We start from the raw sequence: 18,747 nt of genomic DNA on the forward strand, positions 1-18,747 counted from the left end.
TGATTCTGGATTTGTATTGGGAGCAGAACCTTGTGGAGCTGAGTTTTGAGCAGCAAATACATCATCACCAAAGCCATCCCCCTCTAGGCCTTCATTTAGCCAATCATCATCATCTCCTTCAACATTCTGTTCTTCATCTCTTGCATGAATGTCAACATCCTCAACATCTTCATCATCATCACTATCCAATTCTATTTCAACCCTTGCTGCATCACCACTTACATCACCACCTGCATGACCACCTACACCATCTGCCACTCTCCCTGCATCACCACCTACACCACCTGCCACTCCCCCTGCCACTCCCCCTGCATCACCACCTACGCCACCATCTGCCACTCCCCCTGTATCAGGATACTCAACTGCCAATGGCTCCACATCTATGTCAGTATAGATTATGATTTTTTCAGCATACCATGCCTTATGAAGGTTAGTCATGTTTACGACATCTGTATCTGTTTCTATGTCTCTTAAATCATGCTGTAGATCACCATCAGGAATTAAATACTTATATCTACTGTGTTCCTTAGGAGCACCAACTAGATGGCATAAATCCCGAATTTCAAAGTAACTCAACTTGTCAGGGTCAATCTCTGTCAGTAAACGTACAGACCCACCCACATATTGTATGGTTGGCTCCTCCACAAAACATCCCCCAACATGAATTTCAAGGTCAAATGTGACATCATCCATCTGCAATTAAAATAAGTATTTTGTTTACACACACTGACATGCAGAAAGTGAGAAGAAGCCAAAAGAGACAACAAGCCAACAAATTGACAACAACACACGAACAAAGGACCACATAAAGCACATGCAAAACCAGATTCCCAACAAATTCATAGGGACCACACTACCCACACTTCACAAACAAGTGCAATCATTGACAAATAAACTTGATTCCTTCAGGTATATGCATTATAGAAACAACAATAGCAAAATGAATATCCTAAGCGATTCTACACATAAATAGCAAAATGCTAATTTAACATACAAAAAAAATTTTACTGTGCAGATGAACAGCAAAACCTAACTACGTGGGTGGGTCACCATAAAAAAATGACATCAAGAACCCAAATGCAGATGAAAAAACATCACACATACCTTGCCCAGGTTCGATGATGCAAAACAAGTGCTTTCTCCCTCTCCACACGCTCTAAACCGTGAAGAACAAGCCTGATTGCACCTTGGGTGTCTCTCTCGAAAAGTGTTTGAGTTTTGGGGATTTTGATTCGCGTTATGTTCTGTTTTGGGGTTAAAAGGTGTTTTTGTAACGGCAGAGACCGAGGTGGGTTACGGAGAGTGACGGAAACACACCTCAGGTGGGTTAAGTGATACTTTTCAAACCACGGGTAGGCAAAGTGATTTTCGCCCAAACCACAGGTGGGTTATGTGTAATTATCCCAAAAAAAAAAAGATATTTAATTGAGTTAACGTGATTATTTTTCACACCTCATTAAGTTGAATCCAAGAGAAATTGAGTTAAACTAAAACTCTAAGTCTACTAAATGGATATAATTTTTTTTCTTATCTTCTTCTTCTAAAATTTCTAAGTTGATAAAAATCTTAATTTAATTACAAACCATATTCTTTTCTTCATCTATTTTTTCTTAATTTGATTACAATCCAAAATCTTCATCTTCATCTAATCTTTCTTCTTCTTCTTTTTTTTCATTTAAATTACTACACCTATTGCTACATGTAAAATTTAAAAAAAAAATGTGATATTTAATTGAGTTAACGTGATTATTTTTCACACCTCATTAAGTTGAATCCAAGAGAAATTGAGTTAAACTAAAACTCTAAGTCTACTAATTGGATATAATTTTTTTTCTTATCTTCTTCTCCTATTATTTCTAAGTTGATAAAAATCTTAATTTAACTACAATCCAATTTTTTTTTTTTTTATCTCTATTTCTTTTTAATTTGATTACAATCCAAAATCTTCATCTTCATCTATTCTTTTTTTTTTTTTTTTTTCATTTAAATTACTACATCTATTGCTACAATATATATAAATAAATAAATAAATAACTAAAACAGCAACATGATATTTAATTTTATTTTTTACACCTCCACAAATTAAGTTTGAATCGAAGAGAAATTGAGTTAAACTAAAACTGTACTAAATCTACTCTCCTCTACTATTAAGAATGCTAAAATCAATCAATAAAAATTCAAAATTAAGTGATCAAGAATTGTAGAAGGAAGGATCTGACGGCTTATTTCGTTAGAATAGCTATCTTTTTTCTTTTTTGAAGAACTTTGTTACACCATCAGAGAATACATCTCTAATTCTGAGGTATGGATAGTGAGATTTTCTTTGGTAGTTCACTCCCAGTTCCTTTGTTTAATAGTTCTCCATCTCTAATACTAGGTTTCCATCTTATATCTGGATTTTCTAATTTTGGTTCAGGAGTGAGGTGTGGATCCGGCTGATTTAATTTCATTCCTATTAGAGCTTAGCTTTCATGTCACCGGTGAGGTATTAGATATACCTTGATATTCCTTTATATATATATATATATATATATATATAATTACAATTTTACTACTAATAGCTTTTAGAAATTTAAAACTTATCATAATTTTTAAAAATATTTTTAATATCTTTTTTGCAAAAAGAAAAAGTTACATAATATACATTTTCCATGTAACTTAATTTTTAAAAATATTTTTACTATTTTTTTATTAGATTTGATTATATTATGTGGCATGTTTTAATATACATTTTAATGATGTGGCATGTTTTTAATTAAAAAATTAGAAACTAAATTTACACGTGAGAAAAAAAAAATCACCGGTACCAAATTAAAAAATTTATTTTCTACTTGTTGTAAAAACCCACAACGAGAGAGGGTTATCAGGCAACCGGTTATTTTTTTAATTTTTAATTTTCTGTTAACCAGATTTCCAAAACTTTTTAGACAGTTGATTACCTGAACATTCTTAATTTCTTACATATCATCGTTAGTGTTTTCTTACAACGAAACATGGAAAATTGGCAACTACAATTATAAAAAGCATAAGCTTGCAAAGACAAAACAAAATTTTAAAAGAAAAAGTGAAACACCAAACCTCAGCTTTGGATTCAACGGCAAGTCCAAAGAAAGCAACCAAAACAAAATGCTTGCCCACAAACTCCGCCAATTTGATCTGACTGAGCCAATATGATGAAGTCTCGAGCCTATCGAACCGGCATTTGCTACAATTCTTTGCACTGTGGTATGGCATGCCTAGACTCTTAGCCCTCGTCAAAGACCGCGGCACCACGGGAGTCTTCGGCAAAACCACATTGATTGCGTCCAAATTCGTCGCATCTTTTTCTTCAACTTCTTTTGGAAAGGAAACACTTAATTTCTTCAACTTGGGTAGTATTGTTTTTTCAGGAGTACTTTGCTATGTAAAAAAAAAATCACTAGTTGCCTGATAACCCTCTCTCGTTGTGGGTTTTTACAACAGGTAGAAAATAAATTTTTTAATTTCGTACCGGTGATTTTTTTTTTCTCACGTGTAAATTTAGTTTCTAATTTTTTAATTAAAAACATGCCACATCATTAAAAAAAATGCCAAGTCATTGTTCCGTTAGCTACGTAAGTAACACCGTTAACAACAGTTAATAAAAGGACCAACACAATTCAGTTTTAAAACTTAAGGGACTAATTGTGCTCGCTTCAAATTTGAAGGACCAATTGCGCACACAGGTTAAACTTCAAGGACCAATAGTGTAGTTTCGCCTTTTTAATTAAAGTGTGCATCTTGGGCAAATTATTTGTTATTATCAGAATTTTGTCTACTACTTTATCACCTCTTTGGATAAAGTTTGATGAACACAAAAACTTAATAATTTAATAATATATCAATCTCTTCTAATGGTGTATTACAACTAATCGATTATATTGAAGATTAAAAAAAAAAGTCTAAAATGCAAAACTGACCCTCTAAGTTTCACCTTTTATCACTTTAGTCATCTAACTTTAGTTTCGGTCAATTCAATCTTTTAAGTTTCAAAAGTGTTTCAATTCAGGCCTTCCACTAACTTCTGTTAATGCTCTATCATTAAGTGTTTTTTTTTTCTTCTTTAGTTTTTCATATTACAAAATTGCAGAAAACTAATCTAAATTAAAATAAAATAAAATAAAATAAAAAAAGAAGAAGAAGAAGAAGAAGAAAAGACTGGGCTCAGTAAACAACTTTGTTCCCCTAGCCACTCTCTCTAGGTTGGACCCAAGGAGCTCCTCTCCAAGATTCGTTCATGGCCAACCACCAAGGTCAACCAATCTCTGCTCCTTATCGGTCATTGCCGACTATCCTTGATTGGCGGGGGTTGTCTTTCTCTTAACTCGGTTCGAATAGGCCAATCTTCCTCTCTCTACGTTTTCTCATTGAACCTTCATTGGAGTTCCAACCCAAGGCTGGGCTATGGTGTTTGGTTGGTTTCAAAGTCTTTTGGATTTGGTGAACAACCCGGTTAAGCTCCCTCTTCGATTTGGTCTGTGTCGTTGGATTCTTTCTCTCCAATCCAATATGGGTGTCCTTGGATTCTTTCTCTCTCTGATCTGATTTGGATTTTCAAGTTTAGTTTTTAGTCAAATCTTTTCTTATTTCTAATTTTGTTTGTAAAAACCAAATGAACCACAAAAAAAGAAAAACCCAGAAACATTGTTTCATTGTTGAATAAATAATCATTGTTTGTGGGTAAGGAATTTGTAAACTGTATATGTTACTGATGGTTGATGTTAGATAGTTGTTTGTTGTGCTTTGTTCTGAATTTGTATATTAAAATTTTGGGTCCGTTTGGATGCCATTTTTGGTTGTGTAGATACTGCTCTATCAGATGCAACCGAATATAAAAGAAACAAATGCCTTCTACAGACTTGAATGGTTATTCGACTGTTAAACATTTTATGAACAAAAAAAAATATGAAGACTGCATAATAAAGGAAAGCAATGGTCTCCATATAAAACAAGCAAAGAAATTTTTTGTTGTTTGTGTGCTGTGAATCTCGTGATCAATGTAAAGAAATTTTTTGTTGTTTGTGCGCTGGGTTTGTGGTGTGTTATGGGATTTCTTAATTTCTTTTTCTTTTTTTAATTTAAATTAGTTTTCTGCATTTTTTAATATAAAAAAATGAAGAAAAAAAATGCACTTAATGGGAGTATTAACATAAGTTAGTGGAAGGCCTGAATTGAAACACTTTTGAAACTTGTCGAGGGGGAAATTGATGCCTCTATCTAAGATGTTAAGAAGCCAAGCCGAAACTCGACTATGGGCTCTTGAGATGGTAACCAAAGGCTTTCGGTGTGATGACAAAGCCTATCCAAGCAAGAAACAAAGGCTGCACATGACAAAACAGCAACAAAAGCCCAATGAAAAACACGTTACAATACTTAATTAGTACATTAATGGTCCTGGTCCGATAGTTCAAATCAGTCCTCTAGTTGTATGGTATTATCTCCAGCAGTAGGGTAATTTCAGGTTAGTAAATGTGTTTACATGGTAAAAAATCATATTTTTTCCTTATTATTATTAAGTCAACATAAGGGAAAACTTTCATAGTTTCCAAAACATTATGACCTTCATTATAATAATACTAAACAAGGATTAAAGGCTTCATAGTTACAAATAAAAGAGAAAAAATAGGATGGAATGAAGGGAGAGAGAGATCCCAGCTCAATGCAGCAAGTATTAAACTAATATTTTTGATAAGGGTGTAGTCTTGGGGAAAATGATGGAGTTCCATCATTCTTTAGACTTCAGCTAATGTGACAACCCTTGGGCACTGTTCACATCAGGCAGAGGGTGGCAGAAAACTGATGGGACAGCCCCTAGTTCATCCTCAAAGGTTTGGTTCTCTTGTAGGAGTCTCTAGTTGCTTTTTGGGTAGGGATGAACAAGGGCTGGTTGCCCACTTTCAAGCCCCTTGTTGGGACCTTTTTGGGCTGGAATTGCTCCATTTCAGCACCTTTAGTTAGGCCACATGGCCCTTTCTTTGCTTGGGCTTGTTCCCTACTCCATGAGATTCTTGGGTCTACAAAATGGGCATGCTTTGCCATGGGTTTTTTACTTCTCATGGGCTTTAGTTGTTAGTAGAAATAAAAATGAATCCATAAGCTTTAATAAATATTTATGATAGATTTTGGGTATTAATTCCCATGGGTTTTAAATAACAACTTGTATAGTTTCTCATAATTTTTGCTATGGATTACTTTGTAAATGATATTTTCTTTGAGACTTTTTAAATAATGACCTCCAATATTTTTCTTGAGAATAATATTTACCATGGGTTTTAAATATGATAACAATCACTATAATGGAATAATGTGATGTTCTCATGAGTTTCTCTATAGATAATCATAATGGACATGTAGGATGAATAATTACCATGAGTTTTGGTAATAAATATTATGAATGTTGTGATGTAAGATAGATAGTGAACATGAGTTTATAATATGAAATAAATAAATGTCATGGGTCTAATAATCATATCTTTCCATGGGCTTTTATAAGATGATCGCCTTGGGTTTTGAGAGTAGATAATTCATAAATTCCATGAGCTTGTAATATTATAGGTTTAAGAATCTAAAGTATTGTTCATTATTGGACTTTCAAGTGAAATAATTATGGTATAGTATTTTGTCAAGTATTGGTAACCTTGGGCTTTCGATAATTAGTGCCAAGTAGTTAGCTTGGGCTTTTAATAGTGCCAACGTAAGTTGGGCTTTTGATATTGCCAATGAGAATTGGACGTTGATGTTGCCAATGAGAATTGAGCTTTTGATATTGCCAATGTGTTAATTTCCCCAAAGCAGGAGGTCTGAGGACCCGACATAGCTAAGGTTCTGTTTAACCGCTTCAAAAAATGCCAGTGCGTGTTAATTTCCCCAAAGCAGGAAGTTCGAGGACCCGGCATAGTTAAGGTTTTGTTTAACTGCTTCAAAAGATGCCAGTGCGTGTTAATTTCCCCAAAGCAGGAGGTCTGAGGACCCGGCATAACTAAGGTTCTGTTTAACCGCTTCAAAAGATGCCAGTGCGTGTTAATTTCCCCAAACTAGGAGGTCCGAGGACCCTGTATAGCTAAGGTTTTGTTTAACCGCTTCAAAAAATTAGAAGATATCAATATATTCCTTCTAGAATAGGAGTTTTTGCAGGAAGATTGTGCCAACCGATTTTCCATCCATGCCTTGATTCTCGGCTTCTTTCTCCAATGGGGATTCAGAAAACCGGGCTACTAGACCTGCAAGAACTAGCCCCTTGACAGAGGTACAGGACATATACTTGATGTTAGAAGCCCCTAGAACTGTGCCCTATTTAGCAATCCTCCTCGCGTAATCAGTACTTCGAAGTGTAGACCTAAGCGGAAGCTGAGTTATGACAACAACTGTGTGTGTTCTTGGAAATAATGGGGAAGCTTTCGTGTAACATGCACCACCACCAAAATGGCCTTCTCCAGGGACTCTTGCTGATGGGAGCTTGATCCTACCATGATTAACAGTTGCACTCACTAACACTCAAGCTCTTCCCACAGACGACGCCAATTGTAGGGACACGTTTTGCAGCCCAAGCCCAAGGTGTATAGGATCTTGGACCAGTAAGTCCAGTACAATAAATTTGTAGAGAGTGGGTTAAAGAGTTAGGCTTTAGTGCATGGATAACAGTTAATATGGTGTTCATGACAATCAAACTGAGATGAACTGAGTTTATCAAAGAAAGTTTGTCCTCAGCACAATCCGAGGACAAATTAAATTCATATTTTATGAGAAAACAATGAACAGTTTTACTTAATGTAGAAATTAAATTCATATTTTGAAATTAAAATCTCTATATTTTACAATAATGCTTCTATTTAAATAAATAAAAACATAAAAAAGCTACTTATTTTTATGTTTATGTTTATTTGTCGATTATCCCAAAAAAAAAAAAAAAAAAAAACATGTTACAAGGTACTCGAGTTTGGTAAGCTCGAGTACCTTGTAAATTTTTTTTTAAAAGGTACTCGAGCCTGGTAAACTCGAGTACCACATTTTTTTTTCGCCTTTTTATTTGCCTAATTTCCAACTCAACGCCACGGTGGCAAAACTTTTCTAGAACTCGAGTTTCATAAACTCGAGTACCATTCTGGAAATCGAGTTTCAGAAACTCGATTTCCAAAAAAGTGGTAGATTGCTGTTTAGTTCAGAAACAATGTTTTTTTGCTACATATTTTCCAAAAACGTGGTAATGGGCCATTTTTGCCCAAAATGCACCCTACCATATACTAATTATGAACATGCCGACAACCCCAAACGGCCATGAAAAGCCCACCCAAAAAAAAAAGCAAAAAACAAACTGAACCTACTTTAATACCAAAACCAAAAAATAGTGAAAAACCCAAGGACAATATAGTACTTTCAATCTCCAACCCCACCAGACTCTCTCTCTCTCCCTTCTTTTTTATTGTTAAAACGTCACCGTGGAGTATGCTCTAGAAGGACTCTACGACACCTCCATTATCTTCTTCGATGGTGCCATTGCTCAGATCAACAAGTCTTTCCTCTCTCTCTCTAGAATTCTCCCATTTCAAATATTCTCATTTGCTTGCAACCTGAATGAACTTTTTTTTTTTTTTTTGGTTAATTAAAACGAAGCTAGGACTCCCAAAAAAAAAAATTATATTGATATTTGGTTACCAACAGGGATATGTCGGTGGTAATAGTTGGTGGCTTTGGCTATATATACAGATAAGAGCAAAGGATGACAATCTCTTAAAAAAAATTTGATCTTTAGAATTCTTTTTTTATTTATTTTAGTAAAGCAGGCACAGGCAGAAGAGAAAGAGAAATCCTCCAATTGATTTAACGATGGAGATCAGAAAAGTAAAAAAAATCATAGAAGAAGAAGAAGGAGTAGTAGTGTAAAGCTATTTTTTGGTAAACAGTACTTCTATTAGAGCAAAACAGGAATACAAGCAACGGAATCATCCCTACAAACAGCCTCTAACGAGGGGGGGAGATTTCCTTTATTAAAACAAAACTCAAAATCAGATTTCAGCGCAAACATGGCAGCTACATGTGCTGCCGAGTTGCATGTTCTCTGTACCCAACAAAACTTAACAAAATCAAAAGCAACAACTAAACTACGAACATTACAGATAATATTGTGAGTAAGCCAATTTGATGGAAAGTCCGGGTTGATGAGTGGCTCAATACAGTTCTTTGCATCTCCTTCAAAAATCACAGATTTCCATCCCTCCTTAATTGCTAAGTTCACAGCCCAATAAAGTGCTTCAGCTTCAGCAACTGCAGGGGAGGAGCTGTGATGCTTTTTGGCCCAGATTGATAGCACTTCACCCAAGTGATTCCTTGCAACAACTGCTAAGGCAGAGCCTAAGTCTTGCTGGATTGCAGCATCCACATTGAGCTTGATGTAGCCAGAAAGGGGTGCAGTCCAATTCTTGCTACTTATCTCTTTGGGATGTTGGGTAGTTGACGAAGAGACTTTAACAATTTCATTGAATCTGGTTTGGATGTTCTGCCTTGCCTTCAACGCATCAGGGTCAATGTTACTAAATTGTTTGAGGTTTCTGGACATCCAAATCTCATCAATTACTAATGCCATGTTGAGAGACACACTCCAAGCCTCATGTGTAGGGATGAGTGAGGCAGGTGGCTCCATGATGAAGGATACTATATCCTTAGTTGAAGTAAGAGTCACATTGTCAACTTGAAGACCCCAACAAGCGGATGACCATAGAGCTCGAGCAAATGGGCATCTGAAAAAAATGTGTTCACTGTCTTCTTGTTCAGCATTGCATAACAGGCAAGATGCATCTACATGGTTAAGGCGAACTTGGAGATTAGCCTTTGTCGGCATGGCGTTGATGCTTATCCTCCATATCAACATTTTGAGCCTCTTTGGGAATTTTGCCTTCCAAAGTTTGGACCAACAAGCTTGGGGCTGACCAACACAGTCAGGATGAGCAAAAGCAACATTATGGATGGATTTAACTGAGAATCGACCTTTAGAATCCGGGAGCCACACTAACTTATCTTCCTTCTGTGACATTGGAATAGACATGTTAAGAATGGCTCTTGCATCGGTTGGAGCAAATAGTTCCTTCACCCAATCTGAGATCCATGATTTGGTAATGGGGTCAATGAGCTCGCTGACTTTAATGTTCAACTTTCTGTATTCCTCAAGTCTGGGTTGAGGCATCAAATTTACAGCTTCAGGCACCCAAGGGTTTGACCACACCTGAACTGATTTACCATTCCCAATAATAAAACATCCACCCTTCGCTACAAGCTTCTTTGCTTCTTCAATAGCTCTCCAAGTTGGAGAAGCAATAGCCACTGAATTCGCTATCAACCAGCCACTATTTACTTTATATTTGGATCTCAACACATCCATACACAAACTTTGTCTATTCGAGGCCACGAACCATGCAAATTTAGCTATCAAAGCTAAGTTCATCTCCTTCGTTTTCTTGAAACCCAGTCCACCAAATTTTTTGGGACGACATAGTTTGTCCCATGATGCCCACGCAATGTATCTGCTGCCTCTATCTTTAGGCTTCCACCAAAACCGCCTAGTAGCTGCATCTATCTTGTTACAGCTGTTTGACGGCACATTGAATGCTGATAGGGTGTATGTAGGGATACTATGGGCTACTGTTTTGATAAGAGTGGCTCTACCAGCCCATGAAAGGCAACGACTTCTCCAGCCAGCTAGTTTAGCTTCCAATTTATCTTCCAAGAATTTAAAGTCTCTGGATGGTGATCTTGTGGGGAACAAAGGGGCTCCTAGATAAATGGCATCTTTTTTCAGCTTCCTCATTACAAATTCCAGCTTAATTGCTCTTCTATTTTCAGCCAATGTGTGTTTAGAGAAGAAAATACCTGATTTGGCTCTATTAATGCTCTACCCATACCAGTCACAGTATTTTTCCAAACAGGTGGAGAGAGTTCTAGTATCATGCCTTGTCGCTTTTGAGAAAAGGACAATATCATCGGCATACATAACATGAGTTAAGGCTGGACTTCTGATACTCACTTTAGCTCCACTGACGTTGCCCTTCATCAGTTCTTTATCCAGCATTCTTGAGAGCACTTCTTGTCCTAAAATGAAAAGGTATGGAGAAAGGGGGTCTCCTTGCCTTAACCCTCTCCTAGGCGCAAAATGATTTGATTTTCCCCCATTCACCAAGACTTCAAAAGAGACTGAGGATAAACAAGCCATGATCCAGCCAGTAAACGTACTGCTAAACCCCAAATTTATGAGCACCGCTTGAATAAACTTCCAATTGACTCTATCATACGCCTTTTGTAGGTCTAACTTGAGAGCCATGAACCCATTTTTAACTTTCCTGGATTTGAAGCTATGCAGTAATTCGTGCACAACCACCTGATTTTCTGCAATCCATCTACCCGGGATGAACGCTGATTGACATGGAGAAATAATCTTATGGAGCAAAGGCCTAAGTTTCGCCACAATCAACTTGGATATGATCTTATACACAACGTTGCAAAGACTAATGGGCCGGAAGTTGTTGACAGAGATTGGGTTAGGGGATTTTGGGATTAGAACTATGAGTGAGTCATTTGCATCCTTGGGTAGGCATCCATTGGTGAAGAAGGCTGTTACTGCACACGTTAAAGTGTTTCCAACAATAGGCCAGAATTCCTTATAGAAAAGGGCAGGGAATCCGTCTGGCCCGGGGGCTTTCAAATCCTGCATACTAAACAAGGCAGTCTTTATTTCCTCTGGGGTGGGGATAGTGTTTAGGCCTTGATTTTCTTCCTCAGAAATGCAGCGTGTCATGAGGTCATCAAGGTTTTCCGGGAAATCAACTTCCTCGTCAGTAAACAGATTCTTGAAGTGCTGGTAGAACAACTCTCTAATTTGATTGGATCCGGTCACCCACTGACCATTCTCGGCTTTTAACGTCGTGATACTGTTTTGTCTTCTTCTAATAATGGTAGAAAGGTGAAAGAATTTGGTATTCCTGTTGCCCTCCTTCAACCAAAGTTCCCTTGACTTCTGCTTCCAAATCATTTCAGATCTTGCAAGCCACTCGGAGAGTTCAATCTGCAGTGCTTCTTCAATCTTCCCATTCTCTTCAGACGGCTGCCTCCTCTGAACTTCATTAATTTTTCCCAGCAGTCGGTTAATTCTATCTTGGCAATTCCCAAAAACTTGCTTGTTCCATTTACGAAGCGCTATCCTGGTCGCTTCTTGTTTCTTCTTTAAAATTTCAAATTCCGATCCACTTTCGTGGCCATTCCACGCCTCTTCAACAATTGAGTTGCAGCCATTGTCCCTTACCCAAGCTGCTTCAAATCTGAAAGGTCTATTAGCAAAACTCTGCGATGGATTAGTGTCAAGGAGTATCGGTTTGTGGTCAAAATTGATAGCTCCTAGATGGGTCACAGTAGCATCTGGAAAAGCAAGCCTCCAGGAAATATTAGCAATAGTTCTATCAAGGCGTCTTTTGATAGCAGCACTTCCCCATTTTCCCCTCGCCCACATAAATGCATTTCCTGAATATCCCAAGTCTATGGCACCGAATTCAAACACAAGTTCCTTAAGGAAATTATTTTTTGAGTCCCCTGCACCCCTACTGCCATTAGTTGAAATTTCATTGTCCTCCAAGGTGAAGTTGAAATCACCCAAACATGCCCATGGGCAATTGCAGGACTCTAATAATGCCATAAGGTTCTCCTAAGCCTTTTGCTTCTTTGCTGGATAAGGAGGGCCGTAAAAGCCAACAAGAAGCTAAGATCTTATAACATCAACAACCTTAACAGCAATGAGATTTTTGTTGAACTCTACCTTCTGAATAGTGATCCCAGACCTCCACATCATACAAATACCACCTGCAAGACCCTTAGCTTCTACTACACACATATTTGCAAATTTTATTGACTTTAAAATAAACTGCATCCTACTGAAGGAGGCTTTAGTTTCACTCAAAAAAACAACATCCGGGCTATTCCCTTTTAAATGAGCCTTAAGGGCTCTAACTGTCGCAGCATTGCAGATGCCGCGACAGTTCCAACCAAGGATTTTCATAGGGAGGTTGGGGGCTTGATAAGGCCCGCCTCCTCGGCCATAGCAGTAGTAACAGGGAGAGATGACACAATATATGTGTTGCCATTGTAAGATCCAATATCATGGGTTTCAATGTAGGATGAAGATTCAGTACACTCACCTTGCACTTCGTGGTGGGAATCACCATGGAGCTTTTGCCTTTCTGCCAAAATGGAATGCTCCACTCTTGATTCGGGAATGAAGGTCACTAGTTTGGGGTTCAAGACCTTAGCTTCAGGGGCGTTTATCACCAGCTTGACCCTTTTGGGAGATTTCTTCAATTCTTGAGGCACCGCTTTCCTTTTGGACAAGGGAGTGTTGCTGCCATGTGTTTTGATGTCGGGGCTTGGTGTTGTGACTTTGGGAATGGAGGTGTTGGACAGAGTCACCTTAGTGCGGCAATGAGGAGATGAAACCAAGGGTGAAGAAGATGCTAGAACAGGGGACTGGTTATTTGATTCGGGCTGATGGTTTGGTGGAGAATGACTATTGTTTGTAATATGGGTGGGTGGACTTGTGATTTTTGGGATGGGCTCAATATGTTGTAAGGTTTGGTTGCTGGCAGAATTGCATATTATGTGACTATTGGTAGATGGGCCGAATCCAGGAGGATAAGATGGGCCATCTCCATCTCCAACTAACTCATTATGGGCCTCTAAGTTCACTGCTGCCTCGTGTGAACCTTCAGGATCAACGCCATTCGCATGGGTAGGGAGGATTGAGTCGCTGACGTGTGTGGGTGAGCATTCCAGCTTTTGATTGCTGCTCCTGCTAACGGCTTTCGTACTGCTCAATACTGCAGGTTGGTGCTCTGTTGTGCTTGTACAAATTTGAGCTTGTACACTGGAGTGCGTGGGTGTGTGCTTTTTGTCTTGACTTGCTGTTGTACCCTCATCTGAAGATACCACCGTGCTATTCATCGGCCTTGTAGAAGTGGTACCGGCGGTGGGGTCTGGGCTTGTTTGACGGTCAGGCTTCAGAAATAGCCCTTGTGGTAAGTCGCTGCTATCCGATCTTAACCAAGGTCCTGATGCCACAAAGTTAAACCCGAATGGATTCCTGATGTGGAATAAATTCCCAAGACAACTACTAGCTTCGTGACCAATGATACCGCAGCGATAACAGATATCGGAGAGCTTTTCATATTTAAAACCAATCCATAAATGGGGTAGATTCTCTCTGGGGAGAAAAAAGCTAGGCCTAAGCGGTTTTAGTACCTTTATCTCTATTTGAATGCGCAAGAATTTCCTCCATGCAGCGCCACCTTCACCTGCGAGATCGAGCTCTACAACGGTCCCAACCATTTCTCCAATTTTTCTGAGATTACTGGGAGATTTCCATAGCTCTGGGAGGCCATGGACTTGTACCCAAAGAGTGGAAGTAGTGAATGGGATCTCCTGCCATATTAGTGACGGGTTCCAATGCTTTAGGATTAGGTGGCCACCCTTAATCGACCAAGGTCTTCTTCTGAAAGCATTATTCATGTCTGCTTCATGACTGAATAGGAACTTGTACGTATCTCTATCGAGACGATTCACTCGAATCTGCCGATTTGGTTTCCAAGCTCTGTTTACGACGTCTGTGATCGCAGTGATTCCAACATTTTTGTGGGTTATCAGTTTTCCGATGAGAGTAAAAGAAGATGGGTTAGGGTCAAATTGGTTTGGAGGGAGCTCTAGGCATGCGTTTATCCAGGAACTGTTTTTAGTACGGTTGATAAGCTCTGATACTTCCATCTGGAGTGAGGAGGTTGGATAGCAAGAGAAAATGGTGGAGAGACAGTATTATTAATTTGCTATAAGGGAAAGAAAAGGGATGATGAAATAGGGAGGGCAGATTGCATTGGGAGAAAATGGGGAAGGAGAAGGGTTAGGGGAAGCATGTGCTACGGGGAGCAGGTGCTACAGAGAGCACGGGTTAGTGTACTATTTTACAACATTTTTACAAAACTATTGATGTGGCTAATTCTTACTGGTTTTCATTTGGACCTTCCATTAAATCACATTTTTACTTATTAATAACCACCCATCACATCAGCAGTTTGTAAAAAAGTTTGTAGATCTAGCATTCTCTTTATTACACAATACACATGGATTGAAAGAGTAGAGTAGGGCATCCCCTCCAAAACAAAAGGTAATGACTTGATTCTTAAAAAAAAAAAAAAAAAAAAGGGCTTTAACCTTTAAGTTAAAGTGGGCCCACTTTTTTTGGGCCAAAGCTTTAATAGTGATTGAGGCCACAAACTGGGCCCTACCATTTACTAATTATGAACATGTCGACAACCCCAAATGGCCATAAGAAGGCCAACCAAAAAAAGAGCAAAAAACAAACTGAACCTACTTTGATACCAAAACCATAAAACAGTGAAAAGCCCAAGGACAATATACTAATTTCTATCTCCTCCCCACCAGACTCTCTCTATCTTCGTTCTTTTTTACTGTTAAAATGTCGCCGTTGAGGCCACATTGCTCCATCAACCTCTATCAACCTCTTCACGCACTGACAAAAAAAATCTAAGTCTCCAAATTGAAATTTCAAACCCTAATTCTTTGAATTTTGAGAGAGAGAGAGAGAGAGAGAGAGAGAGAGGAGCATCGTTGGGTGGCTTGAAAGACCATTTGAAATTAGCGAGGGTGTATGCTTTGGAAGGACTCTATGACTCCTCTATTATCTTCTTCGATGGCTCCATTGCACAGATCAACAAGTATTTCCTCTCTCTCTCTCTCCAAAATTCTCCCATTACAAATATTCTCATTTGTTTGCAACCTGAATGATCGTTTTATTTTTATTTCTTGTCAATTAAAACAAAGCTAGGACTCCAAAAAAAAAAAAAAAATTATATTGATATTTGGTAACCGACAAGGACACGTCGGTGGTAATAGTCGGTGGCTTTGCCTATATATACATATAAAAGTAGAGGATGACAATCTCTTAAAAAAAATTGTAATCTTTAGAATTCTTTTTTTTTTTTTTAGTAGAGGAGGCGCAGGCAAAAGAAAAAGAGAAATCCATAGTCATAAAGATGCAACAAGATTAACTATGACATAAAGATGCAACAACTTGCTCAGTGATTTGATTATACAATAGCAACAATATAAGGCAAAAATAATGTCATAGTCATGACTCATGACAAGTCTATTCCATAGTCCATACTTCAACATTTTTTTTCCTAGGGCCAAACCTGATTCTTGCATTCCCTAAGGCCAAAACTGCAATTGACCAGTTGGAATAAAAAAAGAATTATTAATTAGACATGGTGTATTGTAGGAGGTTTTGGCAGTGCACAGTCCAAGATTTCCCTGACTTATCATTCCAAGGGTCTAATAGGAGCATAGTAAACTTTAGAGAGCTCTTGCAATCTGGTGCATTTCTCAATCTGATGAATCACCTTCAAGACTGCATAACATGCATATAAAATAGCTTAACATCACTTTAAAGTTTCTAACAAATAATTTCACAAATATCTCCTATGCATTTCCAAAATCAAAACTAAAATAAAATATATTTAAAAATCTAATATGTAAAGATCAATGTTAAGATTATACACACTCCAAGTTTAAACCAAGGAACATATTAACAAATCAATTTTCACATTAAGAAAATCAATTGGTTATCACCAGGAATATGATGACAAAGAAGATCCTTCACAAAGCAAAACCCAAGTTATTAAACTTTGAATCAAAACTTCAACGAGTAATGCACAATTTACTGTCAATCTACTTGCCAAAAGTTGGGGAAACTTAGACACAAAGCTTGAGAATATATATGGGAAGATAGGTCATAATTGAGATCCTAAAGTTGATAGAATTATAACGTTGAAAACCTTTTTTTTTTTTTTTTTTTTGAGAAGCCAACCTGGAAATCCAGGAAGGAAATTTATTGAAAAATAACAGCAATAATGTGACGAAATGAAGATTGTTCAAATTTTTAGGTCCAAGAATGGTTTGGTTTTTGGAAATTAAATTCAATGAAATGGAACTTGATGACTTCAATTATATCTGTCACCACAAGGGCATACATTCTTTTCTAAAATATGCATTCCTACAAAATGGAAAGTGAGTTCCTACTCCTTTGGGATGATTCTTTGAAATTGGCATAATATACCTAATCTACTTCCCACATTACACAATTTCTATAATAAAAAATAAAATAGCCTACAATGTCACATCTTACAACCGCCAATGACACATAACCCTGTGCATCAAAATTAGGCACCAAGACATTTTATTCCTCAATTTGCATTCCATGGGAACAAAATTGACTAATTTCCTCTAATTTAACCATATACATACACATAGAACTACGGCAGGCATGTAGAAATCACAAGAAATTATAAATTATAACATTGAGAGGAAATAAATAAAAAATACGAACAGAGTAAACTAATAATGCAAACCTAAAAGAAAAAACAATTGGTTGGATTTGTTGCTCATACAAAAGCTTGATGATTGTTTTGGCATGGAAAATTGTTTTTGGACCTATAATTAGGCCAAGTGCTAATGAATAACTAGCATTAGTAGGTTAGTACTCTCTCGAGAACTTTGTAAAAATTATGTCAAAAGAGAAACAAAGCAAGTGACTTTAGGATATAATTTAAAATAACCATAATGGGACTAAATCCTTTCTACCATACTTCCATTTGTGGATTGAGGAAGGGTGCTTGCCAATGGTAATATAGCGGATGCTGATATGACAAGGAATGAACCAAATTTGATGGTTGAGAACTTGAACTCTGCACATTAAAGTAAAAATAAAAAATAAAAAAAAATAAATGTAGCCACTACATGAACAACTAACTATATAGGCAAGAGGAAAGGTATTTAGGAATGGCTAAAGCAAAACTTAGTTGCCAGGAACAGTATTTGGGGTAGACAACTAGTTAATTCCACCTTTTTCTTTCTTTGAACTTTTCTCATGACAACTCTTGATCTGATGTTTACCACCAGGAGCATGATCCTTTTTCTTTAGCCCATTTAAATTAGGTTGTTTAAATTATCTCAAATAATTAATTCATTATTCATTATTGCCATCTTTATCTTTAAGTACATTTGCATCTTCAATATCCTTTGCAACGAATAAAGTAATGAAGAGTTCTTAGCTTGTTCATGAGGTACAAGATCATGATTATGCTCCTTTTTAAAAGCCCACAAAGGTAGAACTGTTGGGTGACTTTGCTTAAAAGCCAAAACTTAAGTTTGACTCTCCTGGACTTCCAAAATATTTGATTTGCGGGCTATTACATTTGTGTGTGCAGGGATAAATGTACAAACTATAAAGGTGGGCATCTTTCAACTTTGCTTAAGAGCAAGTTGAACTGTATGCTTAATTTGTAATTGTGTATGGCATGTCCAAGCAAAAACATAATTGTCACATTGTCATAGAAAGAAGCATTTAATTTTTTGATAGGTAGAAAGAAGAACTTGATTTATATTTAAGATTTGCTTATCTCTCATATTAGAAGCTCTTAATCTATTGAATAGAGCCCCAAGTTATCTACGTCTAAATTTGAAGTTTAATCAATTAAGTCATCTACTATTAAATTTTTTAAAAATAAATTGGAAAATGTTTTTTCAATTATTAATTAAAATTTTTAATTTAAAATTTTGAAAAAAAAAAAGTTGGATAATCAACTACAATATTTAATAAAAGTTGATGAATAAACTTAAAATATACTGTAA

At 37.1% G+C, this 18,747-nt stretch overlaps 1 protein-coding gene across 5 annotated transcripts in view; it reads left to right on the forward strand.

Moving 5' to 3' along the window:
* Positions 1-18,747, forward strand: part of LOC126724949 (putative F-box protein At3g23970) — a 172,839-nt gene that overhangs the window by 134,435 nt on the left and 19,657 nt on the right. For 2 of the 5 annotated variants that reach the window (XM_050429390.1, XM_050429401.1), the window contains exon 1: positions 8,469-8,527. The exons of 2 other annotated variants lie outside the window; for them this stretch is intronic. The gene's annotated coding sequence lies outside the window, so the exon portion shown is untranslated. Of the gene's footprint in view, positions 1-8,468; positions 8,528-18,747 lie in introns of those variants that run through there. One more of the 5 variants, XM_050429399.1, reaches the window with a different exon arrangement.

The sequence above is a fragment of the Quercus robur genome, chromosome 5 (assembly GCF_932294415.1).
Source record: "Quercus robur chromosome 5, dhQueRobu3.1, whole genome shotgun sequence".
Lineage (NCBI taxonomy): Eukaryota > Viridiplantae > Streptophyta > Magnoliopsida > Fagales > Fagaceae > Quercus > Quercus robur.